Below are 12,814 nucleotides of genomic sequence, written 5' to 3'. Positions count from 1 at the left end.
CTCATTCACACACGTTCCCTGCCCTACATGGGTACAATGTGCGAAGCACATTTCTGGTGATCCCCGTCGTGATATTTCTGGAATATTGCTGAAAGCATTGAATGAATAGGTTGCTTTGTGTTATGCCCAGCCACATTTGAATCTTCAACAAACGATATTATTTATAATGAAGGTTATTGTGCTGGTCTTGAGTCTTTGTAGAAGATCCGGATTACAATTAATCTTCAGTTACCTTCAGGAATCTTCGTCGCCCTTCACAGAATAAAGAAGTTACATAACCATAAAATTACCATCATTCTCTAAGATGGTATAGCACAAAAAGACGCACTAAAAACACGCTGGCTCTCTCATTATTTGGATATTTACACTATTCCATCTTTCCACAAGTCCAAGGCAGGCTGTGGTTGTAGGGAGATTGATTGTATGTTGATTTACAGAACACAGATACTGGTAATCCAATGCACAGTCTCATCCTTCAACGGGACAACCTTCCCCCAAGACAACCCAAGCAAACAGCTACGCTGTTTACCATATGTTTACCATCTAAACGAATAGTTTCATGTTTTCACATTATACTTTATTTCACTGCATGATACCAAATGCATCCAAGCCTTGGAGATAATGGATTTATTACTGCACAATACTCGACAAGTGTTAAATATCAAGTGATAGTGAAATAGACTTAACACGGCAGTAATCCTTCTTATTGATGTAGACCAAGATAGCTATGCCAAAAACTTCCCGTGTTAACGTTCGACATAAAGGCATTCTCTCACCCAATGTTCACATGTTTGGTGGCATGCAGACATCAATACATAGTGTTCCTTATGTGATATTAAACATATCAGCATTCATGAATATCGACTTTCCTGTGCCGTGTTCTATACTGATTCTGTATAAAGCAATCGTTACCATCTCACAGCGATGGGTGAGTATAGTTTTGCGTCGCAACCAGCAACATTCCAGGCATTGGCGGCAGTTTCTAAATAATCGAGTCTGGACAATCCACTGATCAACCGCATGAGCATCGATCTACGTAATTATGATACGATGGCACGTGTTAACCAAGTCAGGAAGCCTGACCACCTGACCCCATTAGTTGAGTCTTACAACAAGCGTGGGTTACTGAAAACGAATTCTAAATCAGATCTTCAAGGGTGGAAACGGGGTGTGACGTTGCATTAAAGTTTACGAGTTTGTAGAAATCACGTGAAGCCAACAAAAAGAAGAGAGCTTTGTGTTGCCTTTCCAGTATATAAATGAACACAGGACCTACTTTTATGAGCACACATCCACATCCACTGTCTTTTCTTCAATTTATACCAGAGAAATCGATGTAATAGGTTGAGAGATATATAATTCTAAGCATTCACGGGTAGTTATTGGCCCTCTAATGGTAATATACTGTTCTTGATCCAATACATAGCCCCAGTATAAAAGCTTGATAAAAACTTTCTCTACAATCCCATTGTTGAAAATGGGGAATGTTTTTAGGTTCAAGGGGGACTGAAAAACACATCTGAACAGGGTTAGCAAATGGTGTACGAAAATATGAGCAATTTACAGGTGATATGAGGTAAGATAGACTTTGCGAGTCATTACATCTGGTAAGGAGACAAGAGAGACCATATTGCATTGATTTAATTGGCACAACGTCTAAGACGGACCCCCATTACCCGTGTTACCTGACAGGTGTGTCCGACAGACGTTCACTGAAGGTTTATGCAAATGCTACTACGTTTCTTCTATCAACTGATGATTTCCTTGAATTTCTCATGGGATTCCCATGAGTTTACAGACAAACTGAAAAAGATAATATTGTCCAAAAATATACGATTAATAGACGAAAGAATGAACATGACTGTACCTTAGTCCTTCATGAAACCTTATTACCTAATTTTCTACCATGTTCGTGTAGTGTGTCATGAGTAAGGCAAGGGACGTCATTCTGCTCGAACAAACATGAGAAGACCGGTAAAAAAATACAAGTAACAGATAGCAACTGTCTGAAGTGAAACAGCAACATACAATCGTCTCATTGTACACATGTTTCGTTTAGAACGTCAATGATAAGACTCATAAATCAGTTCATTGCCACTCTTTGAAATATTCCCGAGGCAGCCTTAAAAAATGCAGACCGGACCTGAACCCTCGACTCTCTAAGATACGCTGAACACTGGTCACAAACTATGGCTGTCCGACCCACTAACGGACTCTTACAATGAGCATGAGATCCAAGGGACCTCTTCTCCCAGCTGGTCTCCATCAGGCAATTCGACTCAAACGCAGCTTTAATACTGACGCTAATGGTAACTTACTGCAGACAACAGTGGAAGATGGTAATGTTTAGTTGAGAATGGTATTTCTGTGTCAACAGAACCTCAGTCCTTGTTTGACGTAAAGTTTCACTTACTCGACACTTCTTGCATACATTTCACTACTATCCATAGCTTTTCATAATGTTTGATCCTGAACAAGTCTCTACTGAACCCCCTCCATGGTACATTGCGTCTCATGTTGAAATTCCTTCACCTATAACTAAATTGTATTGGGTTTTCTTTTTGGTCTTTGTTGTTGTTCTCGTTGCTTTGTTTTTGTTTTTTGTTGTTGTTTTTTGTTTTGTTTTGTTTGTTTTGTTTGTTTTGTTGTTTTGTTTTTTGTTGGTTTTTTTGGGGTGGTGGTATGTGTGTGTTGTTTTTTTTTGTTTTGTTCTGTTTTTTGTTTTGGGTTTATTTTGTGTTTGTTTGTTGTTTGTTTTTTTTGTTGTTTTTTGTTTGTTTTGTTTTGTTTTTGTTTTAATTTTGGGGTTTTCTTTTGTTTTGTTTTTGTTTTTGTTTTGTTTTTGTTTGGTTTGGTTTTGTTTGGGTTTTTTTTTTTTGGGGGGGGGGGTGTTAGGGGGTGTGTGTTTTTTTCTGCAATATTCCAGTTATAGAAATATATCACTGGCTAACCACCTAGTCCCAAGAAACATAAATAATAATAATATGTGTATTTATAATGCGCTGAATTCCACACATAAAGCATGCTCAAAGCGCTACATTGAATGAATCCAAGCAAATATTTACAAAGCAAGGCAGAGGTTATGCTGGAACGATGGTGAAAAACAATCTGAGGAAATTTAAGCTATACATTGTAATATTTTCTGAAAAGATAAGTTTTCAGTGAACTTTTGAATGAGTCAATGGAGGGAGACATTTTGAGTTCAATCGGGAGTTGATTCCATGACTGTGGAGCACCATAGCCGAATGAGCGAAATCCAAATGCCTGTAATTTCTGTCTGGGAACAATGAGAAGGTGTTGGTCTGTTGATCTTAACATTCTAGAAGGATTGTACTTGGTGACTAGCTCAACAAGGTAGTCTGGAGCTGTATGATGGTAGCACTGGTAGGCAAGACTCAGGACCTTGAATTCAACTCTGGCTCTAATTGGTAGCCAGTGCAGGGTTTCCAGGACAGGTGTTATATGGATCCTTGTGGGAACTTTGCAGACAAGTCGTGCTGCAGAGTTTTGTACTTTTTGGAGTTTTGACAGAAGTTTTTCAGAAAGTCCATAAAATATGCTATTGCAGTAGTCAATCTTTGAAAGAACAAGCGATCGCACTAGGGCTTGAGCTGCTGGTGTAGTAAGGGAGCTTCTAATGCTGCTAATGTTTCGTAAATGGAAGTAACAGGATTTGCAAACTGTGTTTATATGAGCTTTCATAGAGAGATCAGAGTCCAGATGAAGCCCAAGATTTTTAACCGTTTTCGAAAATGGAATGACAATGTTGCAAACTGTGAGTGAGTTGGTCATCACATGACGAAGATTCTTCTTAGTGCCGACAAGCAACGCCTCGGTCTTCGCCTCATTCAGTTTGAGCAAATTTGTCGTCATCCATGTCTTTACATCACCAGTACACTCTGACAGTCGCTCACACATTTGTTCTGCAGTGTTGGGATAGCATGAATCAGACAGCTGAGTGTCATCTGCGTAGAAATGGTGGCTCACATCATGTGTACTGATTACATCTCCAAGATCTCTGGTGTAAAGTGTAAAGAACACTGGTCCTAGAACGGATCCTTGAGGTACTCCAAAGGATAATGGGGTTTTCTTAGATGAATGATTGTTTATGATAACTGACTGCTGTCGATCACTGAGGTAAGAAACAAACCAGGACAGTGCCACTCCAGTAACTCCAAATGAAATTTCAAGTTGTTTCAAAAGTGTATGGTGGTCAAGAGTGTCGAAAGCGGCTGACAGGTCAAGGAGTACAAGTAGGGCGATTTTTCCACTGTCAACCGAGCAGAGCAAATCATTCATAACACGAATGAGTGCCGTTTCCGTACTATGACGTGGTCTATAAGCAGACTGGAACTTTTCCATCAGTCCATGCGCTGTAAGATGAGAGTTGAGTCTCACTTTCACAGCCCTTTCCACAAGTTTGGATAGAAAGGGTAAGTTGGAGACGGGACGATAATTTTTCAAGTCGTTGGGATCAGATCCTGCTTTCTTGATCAATGGTCTGATGACTGCTTCCTTCAGGGGTGTAGGAACCGCACCTGAAGTTAAACTCAAATTTACCAGTTTAGTTATTGGAACAATGAGCACATCAAGAAATTCCAACAACAATTTGGTGGGCATAGGATCCAAGACACATGTCGTTGGCTTACAATCCTTAATCAGTTTCAAGACTTTCACTTCTGTGAATGGCTGAAAACAGTCCATGACAGGGCCATCAAAATGGCGTGTAGATAGGTGTTGATTGTCCTTCATCTCACTTCTAACACAATCTTGTATGTAACATATTTTTTCAGCAAAATATCGATTGAAACTATTTGCAAGATCAGGTAGGCTCTCTGATTTGGGTAAACAAACATCCTTTTTCATACCGAGAAGAGATGATAGAAACTTGTGCATAGTTCCAGATCTACTTTCTAATCCAGCGATCGTTCTCGAGCAGTACTCGGTTTTTGATTTCCTGATGAGTTGTGTAACTCGGTTTCTGCAGGATCTGTAAATCTGTCGGTGAACTTCTAATTTTGATTGTCTCCACTTCCGTTCTGCAATACGTCTTTCCCTCTTGGCTGCATGGAGTCACTGATAACTTGGGATTCCCATGAGTTTACAGACAAGCTAAAAATGTAATATTATCCAAAATATACGAATAATAGACGAAAGAATGAACATAAGGGTATCACAATTCTCTATGAAATGTAATTCAAGCGTTTCAGTGTCTGTTACCATGTTCGTGTAGCGTGTCATGGGTGAGACAAGGGACGTCATTCTGCTCGAATAAAAATTAGAACACCGGTAAAAAGGAAAGGTACATGACACCAACTGTCTGAAGTGAAACAATAACATACTATAGTCTTACGGGTGGGGCGTTGATCTACTGGAACAAAAAGACCGGTGGAAAAAAGTAACAATAGCTCATATCAACTGTCTGAAGTGAAACAGAATTTGTTAGCTGCAGATTCAAAAGTTTGCCATAATCTTTGATTGAAACCACATGTATATAATTTGGGGCTTGATGTAATTAAATTGATCTGTCAATGTTACCCAGTAACGATACCATTTATAGAAAAAATTTAGAAGGAATCATTTCGAATAAACTAAATTTCAAACAAATACACTTTAATGGCGCTACATCTCTCGTGAAGATGATCCATATTCCTGCTAAACAAAGAAAACTATCAGAGTTTAGACACTAAAATAACTTTTTATGTTTATTATTCCATTTGATGTGTATTATATTTAATGATCGATTGTCAATCAAGGTGCACGTAAGTTGCAATATGTCTGTCCAAAGAATTGAAGTGCGTGAGTGAATATTTTTTTATTGCGTGAGTGAATATTGTTTTACTCCACTTTTAGCAACATTCCAGCAATATCACTGCAGGGAACGCCAGAAATGGGCTTCACCAAACAACTAAAACTTTTAGTTGTACAGAAACTAGACACTGCGGTTTATATCACTACATGCGTATTGTAGGAGTAATTGTTGTATTTGTGATGCAATCTTGTTTCAGTATAAGTGCTAAAGACATGGCTGACTTCCCTTTGTTTGCTACAAAGTAACCAGTCACTAAAACATTCGCCCCGATTCACTGTTTGGCGATGTTAAAAAATGCTTATCAATTGTCTGACGAAGTTTTCATTTCTTTCATATTGATATGAACTGTTTGATGACGTAATTAGCTCATCGTTCATCCTGCATTTGCTAACATTATCTACTCATTAATTAAATCAATTACTTGAGTATAAAATTTTATAGACAACTTTGGTATCTCAGAGTTTCAAATTAAGTCCCGGGTATAAAATGCCCACAAGAATCAATTTGTCACTTTTATTTAAAGATCACATATACTCTAGTAGGGTACAAATACAAAAGCACCTGCTGACATCGCTATAAATGAAACCCCACCATTAAAACTACTCAATTCGATCTTTAATTAACTTAAATCGACCTTTTTGTCAACAGTGCAAATACACAGCCGCAAACAAAATTTCAACCAATCAGAGCGGCGCGTCTCCGTGACGTAATTGTAGGTATAGAAATGAGGGTCTGTGCAGTATTCATCTATATTTCAGGGATTAAACTGTTTCGTTTACAGGTTTGAACAAACCTGAAATCGCGAAAGCTGTTGAGAAAAATGAAAGCTGTATGTTCTCACAATCTACTATCATTTAGTTTTGTCCCTTGCTTTGCCTAGTTTTCGAGCTACAACCCTTATTTTCATAGACGATTCTGTCAAAATCACTTGGTGTCGCCAGGTTGTAATCCGTGTTAGGTGGTATAAACCTACACGTTATTTGTCATCATTCACTTGATGCTCAGTTAATGAATTTATATCAGGTATGATTAGTGGTAACGCCACTTAGATTACCCGACAAAGACCAACATTTGGCATTTCTTGTGTCTGGATCGATCAAAGGATCAACCGATAACACGCTGATAGATTAATTACTTTTATGCGGATGTAAATGGGGGATTTGTCAAAAGGTAGTGTTTATGTATGCACATTTACCAATCTATGCTGAATACACTCTGTCGTGTCTGTGTCTATGTAAAAACAACACCCTTCTTTCAAAGGATTAACCGCCAATACATTGATTGATTGCTCATTGTTGGCTAACTAAATAACTTTTTAAAAAGAATGACACATATTATGCAATTAGTTGCCAGGTGTGCTATCTTGGGTAGCCAATGAAACTATACAGCAATGTGAAAAACCTGAAACGATACATCACCTTTTCGTATATTAGACTGTTAAAAGGCACTTGGGAAATCTGCAGATGAATTATATATCAGTCTTTTTGTGGATATTGATGGATACATTCCTCGAAGAAGTTAATAGCCTGATATTGCTCCTGTAACTTTAATTTTAATATTTGCATTTTCGCTTTTATTAAGTTGTCGTAGCGTTCAACAGAATCATTGTTTTCGTCGTGAAGTGTAATGATGCAGACGACATACACTAGGGCGTGCGTGCGAATTATGATTCATAAAGGCAAACTATGAAATGTCTACAAATTACATTCCTGTTATACATTCGCAGATCTCTTCTATTTATTAAGTTTCAAAATGCATGCAAGTATGAGTATAAAGTAATTAGGATTATGAGACCAAGTATAAAGACGTAAGACGAAATTTATCGCGCAGTGTTTTCACTTCGACCCCGACCTCGCTTAGGTTATGTTACAGGTTGTGTCATGCAAACTCCTTTTGGTAATGATTCAAATACATACTTATGTAGTTTTGATTTTCTAACTTGATGGAAACAAACCATAATCTAATAATTCAGATGGATTTGACTTAACGATTTTCAAAAATGGCGGCGCCCTGTCCGAGGATGAATGCTATTTAAGTTTGTTTTCACCGACTTACAAAAGTAAAATTACTTTCTACTGGTAGTACAATATCTATTTTATTGATGAACACTAGGATTTTACATGACATTGCCTGTAACATAACAATTTCACTCTTGGAATCGGTCAATATAACGGGTCAATATAATATTACTTACGATAATATTGTCACTTCGACCACAACTTCGTTTCCGAGGAAGAAAGCGATCCATGCAAAATCCTTTTGGTCAGCAATGTGTAGTAAGCAGAATTGATTTTATAAACTCGATGACTTGATAAACTTGAACTCCATTTTCTATCCTGGAAGCGTGGTAGGGGGCGAACCATCCGATTTAGTACATACCACAGGCTTCCACAACGCTCACTTTGCACACACAAACAACCAATGTAAGCACAAACTACGGGGTCCGGTGGAAATCTGTGCATAGTGACACCATCACCTGACCCCAAGGAACAATTGACGGCAACACAACAATTCGGCATGTCTTTGGTGACGTCGAGAAATGAGCGAAATGACGAGCTTCCTACACATTTTCTATACATTTAACTGAAAATCGTTCCTTGTATGACGTCACTGTAGGTCTCTGGCGGCACAGTGACGTAACCTGTCTGTGGTTTCGTTTGCGGGCGAGAGAGAAGCAGGCGGCTTTTTAGCAACTTTAGAGCGCTTGGTATTAATTAATCACAAGGTTTTTTTAAAAAAAAATGGTGTTTCGTTTATGACTAACCAGAAGTCTTTCATATGCAGTGATAAAAAGTGAACCCCAAAATTGAGTTTAGTTGTTCTTTAACGCTCTGTGATGGGTGCCAGTGGGGAGATAGGGTGTGGGGAGGTAAGGGGATAAGAGGGCAGCATATGCTCATCTTTGTGAGCACTAATTCATTCTGAAACACAAACACATCCTCTGTCATCATGTCGCATTGTGACAATCACTGGCTCGTGGAGACTCGATTTCTTTGCAAACAACATCGTACAGCTGTACAGTTGTACAGAGCTCTTGTAATTGCAGTTGTACAATTGCTTTTAGAGGATATGTCTTACGGAGTTGGATCGGGTTTCTAATACTCAACATGTAGCAGATATACAATTATGTTTGCATCATCAAACATGATCAATTATCCTTTTTGCGTTAACACACCACTTGAATCCAGGCACAGATTCAAGTGGTCAAGGTAAACAATTGATACAAGGTGTTGATAAAACGGGTTGCTCTTATTTTCGAATGTCATAGCATTCGAAAGCAATGTCCAGTGAAAAACTATTTATCTCCAGGAACTAAAGGAAGAATTAAATAAGCAGGTGTATTCTTACGCCTTGGGTGACAGCTACAGTAAGTTGTGCTGAAGACCAGTAAAAGGTCGGAAATGCCAGTGGCATATGGCGCAATGTAAGGTATGTGTCTCCAGTATCGTTTACGCTACGCATCAGTATTCATCACCTGCTACTAATGCGGAAATGTGTTTAGAGTAGATGTTAGAATCTAATACTACCGCAAAACCCTGAATGGTTACAACATGAATTTCACTACTAATTCTATTGTGTTGTCATAGTATTCCTGTTAACTACTGGTATCATGTTGTCATAGTATTGTGACGTCATAAGCATTGTAAGGTAACAGTTAAGCCTTACTGTTCGGTTCAGTTCAACCTGATGAGGGTGCTAGGATAAGCCCTGAAACGTCGTGAAAATAAACTCAAGAAGTTGCTATCCGTACAATTTCACCGATAAAACAAATGGAATGGGCCTATTATATCGGCCGTGGTTGATACATAAGTACTCATTCTGTTTCAGAAGATACGTACCTACAACTACTAAACAATCAAATTTTTAGGTAAAGTATGTTTTCAAGTTTAAGGGACTTCGTGTTGCTTCATATACACGTTTTGCATTGTCAATTACATATTTCCTAATTGCAAAAACCAGGCCGCAGCTTAACAAAAGTGAAAATCAAAACTAAAGATTATGCACAGTGTATTATGTAGCGCTTGATCAAGTCAGACAATGGCTCTTCTCGCCGACTCATTCAGTCCAAAATGTCCTTACCTTAATTACGAGCTGAGGTCTCAATTCCCCACATCACTAATTACAACGTCCAGACACACAGTGGAAATGGGCAGAATTCGTCTATACAGTGGAACAATTACATAAACATACCATGTGTTGTCAAAATGAGTAAATGTCATTCTCACAAGACACATTAAATTAATCACATAGTAAGGTGACCTTTCATGTAATTGGTAAAATAGCGTTGTCGTGTATTGTAATCCCGTCTCTTATAATGTTGAACCTCAAGATGACAAACACTTAAATTCGATTTCGAATTGAGTGAGGTGCAGTCAGATCAATACATTATTCTTCAACGTCCACCTGTTTTCAAACCGTGCATTATTTCCAACGAACAATATCACTTGCTGTTGGCTGTTCTCTCCTTCAGATTTTCAGTAAGTTAAAGAAAGTCTTCAAATGGGTGTAGTCGTCACTACCAAACATCCCTAACCTTTTTCTTGGTGGAATCATTATGTACAAGACACATGACAGCTGCTTCCTGAAACCAAATGTCGATGATCATGTTTCAATAGCATTTTAGTTAAAATATACACTATTTTCGTACACGGTTGATCATTGAAACAAGCTGAAAACCAACTCCGCGGTGACACAGATATATTATAATCAGTAGTCCTATTGTAAGAAGAACACAATTTGGTAACTTTAATCTGACGTTTACACTTTTCATCGTGTATTGACTTAAATTGTTTATATAATAAGCATTTTCAAGCAAGGTGAACATGAAAGATGACATATGCATTGCTTACAATTTCACACTTCTTTTTTCTTTTCAGTTCAAACTTTTTGTCGGTCCCAAACCTTCTTGTGGTATACATACCTCGAAAGAAATTGTTGAGGTATGTGCTCTAATAGGTCAGATTATTATAGACATGTCTTGGCCATAATGCCATTTGTTGTTGAGCTTACTACATCTCAGAGTTAAACTTCACTTACAGACACGGTGTCCGAGAGTAGCCAGTCCACAATGTGATCATCTGGCTGCAAAAATAGCATAAGGTGGGATGGTCTAGTAGTTAAAGCCCATTTCTGGTGCTCCCCATCGTGATATTTCTGGAATTTTGCTAAAAGCGGCGTAAAACAAGCCCATTCAATGAATAGTTTTGCTTTCTTGTGTCCCAGTCGAATGGGAATCTTTAACAAATGATATTATCTATAATGAAGGTTATTGTGCCTCTCTTCAGACCTTGTTAAATAGTAACCTGTGACGATCCGGGTTACAACTGATAACCCGTTTACCTTCAGTAATCTTCGTCGTTTTTCACTTAATAAGGAAGTTATATATCCATAAAATTGCCATCAATATTTAAGATGATATAATACAAGAAACGCCGTAAATTTACGCTGGCTGTCTCATTATTTGGATATTTACACCATTCTATATTTCCACAAGTCCAAGGCAGGCTGTGGTTGTACAGAGATTGATAATATGTTGATTTACAGAACACAGATACTGGTAATCCAATGAAGAGTCTCATCCTTCAACAGGACAACCTTCCCCCAAGACAACCCATGTAAACAACTACGCTGTCCTCAGTACGTCTAGCATCTAAGCCAATCGTCTCATATTTTCACATTACACTATATTTCACTGTGTGATACAAGATGAGTCGAAACCTTGGAGAGAATTAGATTTATTATTGCCGAAAACTCGACGCGTGATAAATATCAAGTGATGATGAAATAGACTTAACACGGCAGTGATACTTGTTATTGATACAGACCAAGTAATCTATGCCAAAACCATCCTGTGTGATGTAACTTTCGACATAAATCCTATGTGATGTTAAACATATCAGCATTCACGATTATCGACTTTATGTGTGCCCTGTTCTGTGTTAATTCTGTATATAGCCAGAGTTTACAGCTATTGAGTATAGTTTTGCGTCGCAATCAGCAACATTCCCGATAGATATGGCGTCAGTTTCTAAATAATCGAGTCTGGACCAGACAATCCACTGATCAACCGCATGAGCATCGATCTATGCAATTATGACACGAAGACATGAGTCAACCAAGTCAGCAAGCCTGACCACCTGACCCCATTAGTTGAGTCTTACAACAAGCATGGGTTACTAAAAACCAATTCTAAATCAGATCTTCAAAGGTGAAAACGGGGTGTAAGGTTACGTGAAAGTTTTGCAGTTCTGTAGAACTTACCTGGAGCCATCTTTTTTAAATGAAGAGAGTTTTGTATTTCCCATCCGATATATAAATAAATAAACATAAAACCAACTTATGATTACACGTCCACTAACAATACCTCACTGGTGGTCTTTTCTTCAGTTTATACCAAAGAGATCGATGTAATAGCGTGAGAGATATATTATTCTTAGCATTCAAAAGTAATTATTGGCCCTCTAATGGTAATATACTGTACTTCATCTAATACCTAGACCCAGTATAAAAGCTTGATAAGAACATTCTCTACAATCCCACTGTTGAAAAGTGGGAAATGAAAAACACATTTCAACAGGGTTAATAAATGGTGTACGAAAATATGAGCAATTTACAGGTGATATGAGGTAAGATAGACTTTGCGAGTCATTACATCTGGTAAGGAGACAAGAGAGACCATATTGCATTGATTTAATTGGCAAAACGTCTAGGACGGACCCCATTACCCGTGTTACCTGACAGGTGTGTCCGACAGACGTTCACTGAAGGTTTAGGCAAGTGCTTCTATCAACTGATGATCTCCATGAATTCCTTTTGGTAAAAAAATCTTTTTCCTTGATACTGGGATTTTATGAGAAGCCCTTTTTCTGCCTGCACTTGATCACTGTTCATTCAAGCCTGTTCTTATTTCAAAGGTCACAGAACCTTGGTAACTGGAACTGGAACACATGCAACTATTCATTGCAGTTACAATAAACTGACTTACAGAGATCATAAAACTTA

The sequence above is a fragment of the Haliotis asinina genome, chromosome 6 (assembly GCF_037392515.1).
Source record: "Haliotis asinina isolate JCU_RB_2024 chromosome 6, JCU_Hal_asi_v2, whole genome shotgun sequence".
NCBI classification, from domain to species: Eukaryota; Metazoa; Mollusca; class Gastropoda; order Lepetellida; family Haliotidae; genus Haliotis; species Haliotis asinina.
The sequence above is the reverse complement of the archived record's forward strand: the minus strand, read 5'-3'. Positions refer to the sequence as shown.